Here is a 13,262-nt window from a genome sequence, read left to right on the forward strand (position 1 = left end):
TCAAGTCACTTAAATAAATCTCTCTCTGATGATTTGTTACACACTAAGCTAACTGATCAGAAACTGCTGAGGTTATATGTGAGAAAATGCAGACTTTATAGATTTATTTCAGGAAAATCACTACACAAAAATCAGCAATAATAACAAAACATAGTGTAGAGGTATGAGGAATCTGATTTTTAGAGCTGACATAATACATTATTTTAAATTTCCAGTTCTAAGCCAAAGATTATGAAACACACCAGGAAACTATGGCACATACACAGTAAAAAAAGCCAATAGAGACTTTCCTTGAGCAATCATAGACATTGGATTTATTGGACAAAAGCTTTTAAAAAATCTATCATTTATTCAGAAATCTAAACTAAACCAGGTCTACAAACTTAAGAAAAATAGAAGCACGGTAGCTCACCAGGTAGAGAACATAAAGAAACATAAATAATATAAAACCACAGAGGAATTACACAGTTGAAAAGTATAATTGAAATGAGAAAGAAAACCATGAGAGTATTTTGTTATGTGTTAAATTGTGCTCCATCATTTATACAATGTTGTTCTGACCCCTAGTACTTCAGAATGTGACCCTATTCAGAGAAAGAATATTTAGAGGTTACCAAGTTTAAAAAGTCATTAGGCATAATCCTATCCAACTGATATCTGTGTAGAAGGGTGATATTTGGAGGTAGGGATATACTCATAGAAAAACCCATGAGAACATCAAGGCAGAGAGCAGGATGATATGTCTACAAGCCAAGGAACAGCAAATACTGCCAACAAACCACCAGAAGAGAAGAGAGGCATACAACAGAATTTCCCTAAGAGAGAGAGAGAGAGATAACTGTCACAGTAGAATGGGTAGAGAATAGTGATGGGAGGGGAGGGGAGGGGAGGGAGGATAGGAAGGGCAGCAGAATACAACTGACACTAGGATTGCTGTAGGTATGCACATGGATGTATAACCAATGTGATCCTGCAATCTGTACTCGTGGAAAAATGAGAATTCATACCCTATTTGAATCAAATGTATGATATGTCAAGATCATTGTATTGTCTTGAGCAACTAATAAAAAATAAAATAAAATTTTAAAAAAGACCTCTGAAGAAACAATCCACTCTGCTGACATCTTAGTCTCAGGCTTCTAGCCCCTAGAATTGTGAGACAATAAATTATTTAAATCACATAGTTTATGATACTTCCAGCATCCGTCTTAGACTGCAAATACAGGGCTCAAGATCAAATATGAACCAGTGGAAGAAAGATTAAGCTAACTTGTACCTCGGTTAAAACTATCCCATCTGAGAAAAGAAATAAAAAAGAAGAAAAATTAGCAGAACCATAGAGACCTGCATATTGATATTAAATGTACTGATATATATAGTGGAGTTCAACTAAGAGAGAATAGAAAGGGACAGATGAAATATTTGAATTGTTCTAAACTCCTCAAATTTGATGAGAATCTCTAATCTACACATTCAAGAAGCTTAGTGTACTCCATTTAGGATAAAATAAAAGATATAAACAAGTAGATCCATAGTCATACTGTGGAAAGACAAAGATATAATCACAAAATCACTAAGAGAAAAGGGACTTTGTATAAAAGGGATTCCCAGTAATATTTATCTGCTTATCAACTGTGGAAGCCAAAATGTGATGCTATATTCAAAGTGATTAAAAAAAGACTGTTAACTGTGAATTCTATGCCAGACAAGACTACCCTTCCCAAATAAAAGAAATATCTATATTCCCAGATAAACAAAAACTTTTAGGATTTGTCCCCTGCAGAATGTGCTGGAAAAGTATAAAGGGAGTCCTTAATGCTAATATAAAAGGATCATAGACAGTAACTTAAATCTATATAAATAAAGAGTAAGATGGTAAGTTGAGTACATAGGTAAATAGAAACAGGTAACTGTATTTTAAATTCTTTCATTCTCCTTTTAAGTGACAACTACATGCATAAATAATTATAAAACTGTCTTATTAAACTTGTAATGTATAAAAATAAAATAGGTATGACTATAATTGCACAAAAAAAGGGGGAAATGGAACTATCAAGGAATAAATTTTCATATACTATTAAAATGAATTTACAATATGAAAGAGATTCTCTTAAATTAAGACATCACTAGGAATCACCAGATCAAGAACTAAGATGATAACTCAAAAATCTCCAGTAAAAGAAGAGAATTAAAATATTTTTCTAAAAATATTTGACAGGCATTAACTGAGAATAGAGGAACAAAAAGACAAAGAGATAGAAAACTAACAGTAACAGAGCAGATGGAAATCTTATTTTATCAGTAATTATATTAAGTATAAGTTGAATAATTACTCCAATCAAAAGGCACTGATTTGCAGAATAGATAAAAACCATGAAGTCACCATCTACAGTCTATAAGAGATACACTTTAGAAAAAATAGTTTGAAAATAATAAGATATAAACATAAGCTGAAAGGAGTAGCTACACTAATAGCAGTAAAAACAGTTGTTAGACAAAAATTATTCTTGGAAACAGGATATTATCTGATAAGTTAATCCATCACAAAGACATAAAAATGCTAAAAATATATGCCTCCAATAACACAACTCTAAAATACAATCAAAGATGACAGGAATCAAGGGTTGTATAGACAACTTAACAATAATTATTGGTGACTCTAACCACTTTCAACAAGAGAGAGACAAACTAGAAGAAAATCAACATTGAAAAACAATACTATAAATCAACTACAGATGATAGATGTTTATAGGACCCTACTAAAAAACCAATAGAATAAACTCAAGAGCATATGGAACATTCTGCTAGACAGGCTGTTAGGCCCAAAAGCAAGTTTTGATAAATTTAAAATAAGTGAAACGATGTCAAGTAGGCTCTCTGAACACAATGGAATTAAATTAGAAATCAATAAGAGAAGAAAAAAATGGTAAATTTACAAATACATGGAAACTAAACAATATGACACTAATTAATACCATGATCGAGAAGAAATCACAAGGTAAATTAGAAAATCTTTTGGAAAAAAATATGAAACAAAATATGCCAAAACTAATGGGATCTAGCAGAATTAGTATTTAGAAGAAAATTTACATGTGTAAATCCAAATATTTTTAAATCCTTAGTTTAATTACCTAATGATTTATTTAAACTACCAGAAAAATAAAAACAAACCAGATCCAAAGCAACAGAAACATGAAAATAATAACTAGAGAAAGAGGGGGAAATAATAAATATATGACAGAAAGGCAATAGAAAATTTGAATAAATAAAAGGTTAGTTCTTCAAAAAGATTAAGAAAATGGACAAAACTTCAGCACTTTAGAAGTTAACAAAGAACAAAGGAAATAGTACTCAAACATTAAAATCAGGAGTGAGAAGGGGTATAATTATTGACTTAACAAAAATAAAATTGTGTAAGAGAATACTATAAACTACTGTATCCCTTAAATTAGATTGTCTAAGTAAAATGAAAAAATATCTAGAAAGTCTCACACCCTCAAGACTAATTCAAGAAGAGAGAAAATCTCAAAAAACCTAATACAATTACATAATGAATTAGTTATGACAAACTTCTTACAAAGAATAGCCCATACACATATGGCTTCAGTGGAGAATTTTATCAAATATTTGAAGAAGTATTAACATCAATCCTTCATAAACTCTTCCAATTCCTGTTTTCTCATACTATAAGGACAATATTTCTTTATGCAAAACCAGCAAAGAAATCACAGACAAATAAAACTACAAGCCAATGCCTGCTATCATAAGGGTAAAAATACTGAAGAAAATACTAGCAAACATATCCAGCAATCTATAAGAAGTATTATAGGACATGACTAATTGAGCTTCATTCCAAGAATAAAAGATTAGTTAAATATATGAAAATCAACCTTTTTTATTACACCTTATTGACAGGATAAAGAAAACACATCATCACCCCTGTAGACACAAGAAAACATCGTTTCCCTAAATTTACCACTGTTTAATGGTAAGAGTATTCAACCAACTAGCAATTGAAGGGAAATTTTAAAATCTGAAATGTGTATATGTGAAAAACTCACAGTTAACATCAAGCTTCATGTTAAACAAATGAATGATTGTCTTTTAAGATCAGAAGTAATATATGGATGTTATCTCTCATCACTTAAATGTAACATTGTACTCAAAGCTGTAGTCAGGCAATTAGAAAAGAAAAATAAGTAAGTCACTTTGATTGAGAGGGAAGAAGTTGAAGTATCTCTATTCACAGATGATATAATCTTGTACAAAGAGAAAAGCATAACAAATGAATTCATCAAAGTTTCTGGTATACAATCAGTATACAAAAATTAATTACATTTCTACATAACATGCAACAAAATATCCAAAAATGAAATAACAGAGGGAAGCTCAGGACTCCAGTTTCAAGCATGGTAGGTAGGTATGGAATATCTACACATGATAGTGTTTGTGCCACATTAGCAATTCAACATCTGATTAAACACTGGCAGAAGTTCTGAGCCTTGGATCTATTTGGGCACTATTAATGTATGCTGTTAATTCAAGTGATGATATTGTATTAAAAATGAAAAGAATGAGTATACCTAGAGGAAGAAAGGAAAATATATGAACCCTGGTCCAACAAAACACTGGCTGGTTACATTCAAGAAAACAACAAAATCCAGCTGAATTTCTCCATAATTCTTTGTGAACATTATCTTCTAGGAAACTAAATCCATCTCCTTTCTTTGACTAAAATGTCTAGACAAAGACTCACACGATCAAAACCGACTCAAAAAGAAACAGAACATCTTTCATGAAACTTTTCTTTAAGGATGTTTTCTGTGTTGTGTTTACATTTTAATAATCAGATGTATTTTCAACTCAATGAAAGCTGGATTTTATTTTCTCACATTCATGGTTATAAGAAGAAGAAAAAATAAGTCATCAGTGGGGACTACTAAGATTTTGCATAATATAATTCTTGATGGATTATTAGAATACCTAAAGTGACTTTGTGCTTTTCAGTATAACAAAGAGGGAAGTTTTCTTTTTACCATAGTTTTAAACTTTTTATAGTGGCTAAATGGAAAGACCTGTCTATATAATTTTAGAAATGTAAGAAATTGAATTATGAAACTCTGTAAAGAAAATTTAGGACTAACTCTCTTCTGCCTTTAAATAGGCAATGGTTTCTTAGATATAACACCAAAGACACATGTAACAAAAGTTCAAATAGTTGGACTAAAAAAGTTTTTAAAACTTTAAGCCTCCATGTGAAAGCATAACCCACGGAATGTGATAAAATAATTACAAATCATATATCTGATGAATAATTCATGTCCAGAATATATAAAAATCTCTAACAACTCAATAATAGAAACATAACCCACCTAAAAGTGGGCAGATAATGTGAATAGATAGTCCTCCAAAAATATATGTAAATGGACAAAAATCATATGAAAAGATGGGAAACATCTAATTTTTCTAATGAATGACTAGGTAAATTCATATCAAACCCACAGTGTATACCACATCAAATTTACTCAGGTGACTAGAATAAGAAAGATGTTAAAAAGTGTTGGTAAGAAATGGGAGAAATTGAAACACTTATACATTACTGCTGAGATTCTAAATTGGTATATCTTTTTTTGGAAACAGTTTGGCCATTTCTCAAAATGTTGACCATAGAACCCAGCAATTTCATGTCAAGGCATATAACCAATTTCATTGAAAATTAAACATATATTACTACATAGAAACATGTACATGAATGTTCATCACAACATTATTCATTATAGCCAAGATTGTAAATACTTAAAATCCATTAATTGATAATGGATAAGTAGGTGTGGAATATCAATATAATAAAATATTTTTGAGCAATAAAAAATAATGTGTTTAACACATTTGTAAGAAATTAGGTATAATAAATTTTAACTTATATTTAGTAAAACACCTTTTCCTAGTTCAAAGTTTTCTTTGCAGTACTTGTATATTTTTATGGAGAAAATTAAAAAATATATATATATATTGAAATCCATTTCATCAAAATTATCTCATTGAGATTTGTGCTAAAATCACATATTATTTATAAATTAATCAGAAGAGTGCTACCATATATATGCTATTAAATATTTTTATCATCCATCCAAATGAAGGATATCTCTCCATTTAGCCAATGTGAATATTCTATAGAAGAACGTAAACCTATTTCGTCATTATACTGGAAAACAAGAAAAAGGAAGCAGTTGAGTCAGTGCAAATGTTAAAAATGTTGGACTGAACATTTCAGTAATAATAATCCACATGGATTGTTTAATATATGACAGATTCTCAGACGTTGTCAAATAAGTTCAACTCTATATTGTTTAAAGTAATACTATTGAAGTAAAGGTTTAAAGGAAGGGTATAGGTAAATATATAATAGGAAAATACACAGTAAACTGAATAGGGTTGGCAAAAATTACAGATTAAAAATGAGTTTAGAGAGGCTTGACTTGTGACTCAGGTGTAGAGTGCTTGCTTAGCACGTGTGAGGTGGTGGGTTTGATCCTCAGCACCACATAAAAATAAATAAATTCAATAAAGGTATTGTGTATAACTACAATTAAAAGAAATAAATTTAAAAGAAATGAATTTATAACCAGAAGCTGTGTAAAAGAGACACGTTGCTGTCAGTAAAATGTGCTATACATAATAAAAATCAGTCAAAAATTCTTATGTATTAAAAAACAAATCATCAATAAAATATGAAATGAGCATTTGCTGAATAACTCCTCAGTCTTTGAATAGATGGAATTGCATAAAAATAAAACATAAATCTGATATTAAAAATATGTTGAATTTTGTGCACTATAAACCAGGTATAGTGAAATCTTATAATTTTGTGTTGCCTCGGCATCCATTCATGTTGAATATGGCTTTAACTTGCTCATACCAGAAGAAGGGTTTAGTCACGTTGGCACTTTCCAGTTTTCTGCCTCCTCTCAGTTCCTCCATGTAGTCAAACCAGTTGTCTGTCTCCTTGATATCCACCTTCCTACGGGATAGCTAGATAGAGCCTACTTGATTTGTCTCAATGACCCCCACATTCTGCAGGGACTGTGGAAATAGAGTGTAGTAATCAGTGCATGACTCTGTGGAACTCAGTACACCTATGAGAACTCCCCACTGCAAACCTGCTTGGGTAATACCATGGACCAAAATAAAGACCTTGACTCCCCTTCCCCCTCATTGCCTCACTCTCTGTATCTCCCCTGTTCCTCTTTCTCATTTCTCTTTTTGTTCTCCACCAGCTCATTGAGGACATGTATCCTGGTAGTCTGTTACCTTTCAGGCGGCCCTGCGAAGTGCACTGCCCTCTAATTCCTGGAATCTGTAAGCAATACCTTGCTTCTGTTGTCTTATGTATGATTGAGTTGCTACCTCTGTGTTTCATTTAATTGACACCCAGTCTTCCTTGGTTGGAGTTCCTTTCCCAGTCAGCTCTCTCTAGACAGTGACTATCTTGGCAGGAATAAGTAACACAGGTCATATAAGAGCTGCAAAGTTTTCTGCCTGTACAAGTACATTTTCTGTTAGGATACCTGGTTACTGGTCCAATACTTAGGAATTAGGCCAGAGGCCAGGATAAAGAAGCATCTGTGAGAGGTGCATTGTAAACATCCATCACCAAAGTCCCTGAAGACCCAGAAGTTCAGGGCTAGAATTTATAGCCACTCTCACACAGACCTCAAGACCAAATTAGAAAATAGCAACAACAACAAAACAAAGTGATGTGTAAACTTTCCGAATGTTGGAAAAATATTATATCGTTAAAATTTAAAATATCCTCCTAATAATGCCAGGCATGGTAGTGTATGTCTTTAATCTCAGCAACTTGGGAGGCTGAGATGAGAGGATCTTAAGTTCAAGACTAGCCTCAGCAACTTAGTGAGACTCTATATCTGAATAAAAAATAAAAAGGGCTGTTGATGTAGCTCAGTAGTAGAGTACCCTTGGGTTCAGTCCCCAGTACCACAAAACAAACAAAAAAACTAATCCAAAGCCCTCCAGACACAAGAATTTAAATCTGCAATTTACAGATAATTCAGAAATTAAGAATAATTAAAACCTAGAAAACCTCATGTTTTTTATTATAAAATGGCTCAATAAATTATGATATACAGAATGTATATATTATGTATAATAATTAAATATATATTATATATAAAAAGAGTTGCTTTGTAGTGATTTGTTAAAATATGGCATAAGGGAGTGAAAAAACTTGATGCCTGTTAATAAAAAATTAATATAAATCAATAAATGTGTTATGACTTAAATTTTGGAAAATATATATACATATGTGTGTGCAGGGTGTGTGTGTGTGTGTGTGTGTGTATAAGCAAAGAGTATTATGGATTGATACCCACCAGATCACAAGTAATGGTGACATTGAAAAGGAAGAAATATTCCAGGAATTTTGTTTTAGAAGCTTCTATATTATTTGTGCTTCTTAAAAATCAAGAATTGCTTTTCTGTTTCTAATTATTAAATAAAAATGATATTAAAGAGAGGGACTAATGAGTATGAGAATGTCAAACTATATAGTAAAAGCTTATTTTCTAGCTCTTAATGTTTTTGGTTATTAAAGAATGAATGGCATTCATTCTTTTTTTTATTTTTTGTTTTTTTTTTTAAAGACAGAGAATTTTTAATATTTATTTTGTAGTTTTCGGCAGACACAACATCTTTGTTTGTATGTGGTGCTGAGGATTGAACCCGGGCCGCACGCATGCCAGGCGAGCATGCTACCTACCGCTTGAGCCACATCCCCAGCCCCAATGGCATTCATTCTTAAAGAAATTAAATAAGCCTTTTGTACAAGTAGCTAGCGGGAAAGACCCATAACATTTCTAAAAATAGTAAAATACTGAAGGTAAAAAATGCAACTAGAAATAATTATAAAAACATGGTATTAGTCTCCTAACCTTTGCTTTTTTGCTTTATTTTTATTTCAACTCTAAGGCTAAAGCAGAACATATCAATACTCCCTATGATGGATGGGAAATTCAGCAATCTTCCTTTTTTCATTTCTCCTCTATTTCTCAGTTTTCATTTAAATAATATATTTTAAGATCCAGTTTATTATTTATTTTGTTTATATTTTTTATCTTCTCTGTTTTTTCCTTAATACTTTAATCCAATTCCATAAGACATTAGTTGTATGACAATATGACTTAAATTTTTAATTTTTTGTGGTGTTCAAATCTTAAACTATTTTGTTTAAATCATGTCTTTCTTCTAATATCATGGATATTCATGAGTTATTTCTCATTATTATTGATATTTTCATGAATTATTTTGAAAAAAAATTCTTTTTAAGAAAAATAAATGGATAGTAAATGTTTAAAACCTCACAAGTCTACTTATGCCATTTCCCCTTATGTGGTAGCTGTTTCCAGAATATGGATATAGACTGAAAATTGACTCATCTCTGTGCAGATTTATGATGTAGGAAAACAAACAGTATATAAGAAAGTCCCTTTTTTGTGAGGGATACATTTCAAAATCTTCAGTAGATGCTTAAAATTAGAAATCTATACACAATATGTTTTTCCTATACATACGTACCTATGATAAAATTTAATTTATACATTAGGCATAGTAAGGATGAACATCAATAAATGAAATATTGCCATGATATATCTGATACCAAGATGTCCACTAAGTGAGTAAAAGGCAGGTATCATATACAGCACGGATACACTGAACAAAGGGCTGATTGATGTCCCTGGTGAGCTGAAGCAAGATGGCATGAAATTTTATCATGTTACTCAGAATGGCGTGCAATTAAAAACTTCTGAATTATTTTTGAAAATTTTCATTTAATGTTTGCAGACTGTGGTTTATCATGATTAACTGAATTCACAGAAAAAGAAACTATGTGTAAATAAGGATTAGTGTACATTTGCTTTTCTTGCTTGTAAGAATTTAAGGGCTTAAGTTCAATTGTAATATACATGTTATATGGGTTATAATAAAACATATCAACATTCTTAAAATAGCACTCAATAGATGTTGGTAATTGAAAATTATTCCTCAAGGAGAAAAATATTTATGATATATTTATGTAATAAGAAAAAATGGCTCTATCTATCATTTGAACTGTGGTTTACAACAATTTCAGTAAGCCATGGCATGTATCTGGATTAAGACTAATCCAATAAAAGGAAGAGAATATTGAAAAGTAAAATAGCCACTTTCTCATGCTTTTACTCATTACCTATTTATTGAATACCAGCCTGATGTCTGTTATGGTTTGGCTATGAGGTATTCACCCAAAGCACCCTGTTAATGCAAGAATGCTCAGAGGTAAAATGATTAGATTATGAAAGCTGCAATTTATTAAGTGAATTGATTATTCCACTTTTTGTAATAATAATTTGATTGAACTAATTGTGTGTGAACTGCCAACTGGTAGGATGTGGCTGGGAAGGGGGTTCACATTATATCTTGCCGCCTGGTTTCTCTCTCTTTCGGCTTTCTGGCTGCTGTGAGCAGAGCAGCTATTTCCCCCCATGTACTTCTGCCATGATGCCCTGCCTCACTTGGACCATTCCACTGAGCAATGGAATCAGCTGGCCATGGACTGAAAGTCTGAAACTGTGAGCCCCAAATTAAACTTTTTCTCCTCTAAATTTTTCTTCTCAGGTGATTTGGTCATGGCGACAAAATGCTGACTAACACTGTTTTAGAAACTTATAAATACCATTTCTTCAATTACTGATATTCCTGGGGCTATACCCTTATAAATGTGAATTATCTTTAATAGAAGAAAAAATATCATTGTGTGTTGGTATCAGAATTCTGTTTGTATCAGAATTTGTTATACATGATGGCAGAATGCAATTCATTTCATATTACACATTTAGAGCAAAAGTTTTCAAGTCACTGATGGTATACAAAGTATTTTCACACCATTCATGTCTTCATACATGTATTTAGGGTAATGATGTCTAACTTGAGGGCCCTCTCTTGATGCATAAATTCGAGAGCTGTTTATAATGCCTCTTTTAATCCATTGCTAAACTGATATTTCAATGTCTACAACTCTAGCTCAATCAGAAAAAAAAAAAAAAATAACTGCTAACGTCCCTTGATGGTTCCCTTGTGTTAGATTCTTTACTATTTAAAAATTATTTTTTTTTAATGTTGATATTCCACAATAAGCCAGACGTGTGTGAGACTCTATAACACCCAGGATTATTAAAGACAATTTCCGTTTATAGAGAACTTAGAGGTGAATAGAGAGACAGCTATTTAATACACAAATAAATATAATTGAGTATAATTTTTAATACACATAAGGAAAAATTATGTCATAGTTTTGAAGAGACAAAAACGATATTATAATGTTGTTCCATTCAAAAATTTCAGTGAGTGGTCTGGGGGTGTAGCTTAGTGGTAGAGTGCCTGCCTGGAACGGGAGGGGTGCTGGGTTTGCTCTCTAGACCTGGAGGAAGAAAAAAAAAGGCTTCCAAAGGAAGAAGTGTTATAATTGCTTAGTTTTTTCATACACATATGCATGTTTCTAATTTACCAACCCCCCCATTACATCTCTCTGATCTCCTGGGTTAAATATGTGCTCTGGCAAATCTGATCCTTTATTGAACCTCAAGTACATTTTGATTTTTCCTGCCTTCAAGTTCTCACCTGCCTTAAACTATATCAAAGACACAGTCAAAATCTTACTTCCTCCAGTAATTCTCTCTGCTTATCTTGGATAAGTCTTGGGAAAGCTTATTTCTTTCAGAATTACAATAGAATAAATTGTGGATTCTGTGGTGATTATATATGCACACACACATGCACTCTCTCTCTCAACACCCACATATATTATCTTCCTCTCCTCGTTAGTATTTAGCACAAAGCTTTGTAGAGAGCAGGTACAGGGACTTAATAAATATTTAATATCTTGACTGACATGTTTTCCCTGATAATTTTTTCTGGACTTGCCATTTCTTTTTGGTGGTCCTGGGGATTGAACTCAGGGCTCACACATGTTATACAGATGCTCTACCACTGAGCTACAGTGCCCCCCACCCTAGTCACATGATTCACAAAATACTATTGGCACATACTTTTATCTTCCTTCCTTCATTGCCTACAGTTTAGGAGCTCAACCTAGATATGACCAGGACTTGCAAGCTCCATCAAATCTTACATTTCTTTTTCCTTTGAAAATCTTCAATGACTATTCTATTCCCTTTCTTTTTCCCCAAATGAAATCCACTTCTATTTCACATTTTCGTGGTTATTTTCATTTGCATTCAGGAATGAACCTTTCTGACTGAGTTGGCATTTACTTAAAAGATCTGTCCTCAATGTGAAAAGCCTGCATGGAATTCATTGCCCATGTTAAAATGTGAACTGTTCTTTCCTTTTCATGTATACTTTCATTGTAGCATTCATTCCCTTAACAGTATTTCACCAGGATCAAATCTAACATTTGCTTTTCCCTGACTTGAACAAGTCTCATGTTTACCTTATTATTGGTAAAAAGATTTATTTTCATTGATATTTCAACTAATAACTATATAAGTTGCCTACAAATGGTTGAAATTATTTTCAACTCATTATTCTCATTCAATTTCCCACTTTTAAATCCTCTATTATAATATAAAGAAACATTCAATGACATGCTTTTTCTGTGGTGTATGTGTTTATTCGTGTGTGTGTGTATTTAATAGAGCTAACAGAAAAGTTCACAAAAATGTGTTTCTCACAGGTTTACACAAAGCAAATATTTGTGTCATAAGTCAAAGAGGGAATATTTGTCAGCATCAAAGAAATCTCTTTCCTGTGCCCTCCCAATTACTAGTCACCTTCTTCCCTGACACCGGTAACCATAATGTTGATTTTCTCCCCTTGTTTTACAGCTTTGTCTCCCAAATATGTATTCCTAAACACCATAGTTTAAATGCAGTCCTATAACATGCAATATTTCATTGTAAGCTTCTTTGCTCAACCATATGACTATGAAATCTAGTCGTGGTGATGAGTACAGTGGCAGGGTCATTCCTTCATATGCAATTTTCTTGTACAGGATACTATTGATAAACATAGCACAGTATATTAATTCATTCTGTTGCTGAGGCACATCTTGGCTTTTTTATGTTTTTAGACTACAAATAAGATTATTATGAAAAATTTTTCCATTTTCTTTCAGGCATGTGCAATTTGTTGAGTGATTTTCAGAATGAGTATTGCTGGATTATCAATTGCACCTCTATTCAGCT

This window comes from Marmota monax, unplaced genomic scaffold (assembly GCF_021218885.2).
Source record: "Marmota monax isolate L192 unplaced genomic scaffold, Marmota_monax_Labrador192_F-V1.1 WCK01_AAM20220418_F8-fsc00197, whole genome shotgun sequence".
Classification (NCBI taxonomy): domain Eukaryota; kingdom Metazoa; phylum Chordata; class Mammalia; order Rodentia; family Sciuridae; genus Marmota; species Marmota monax.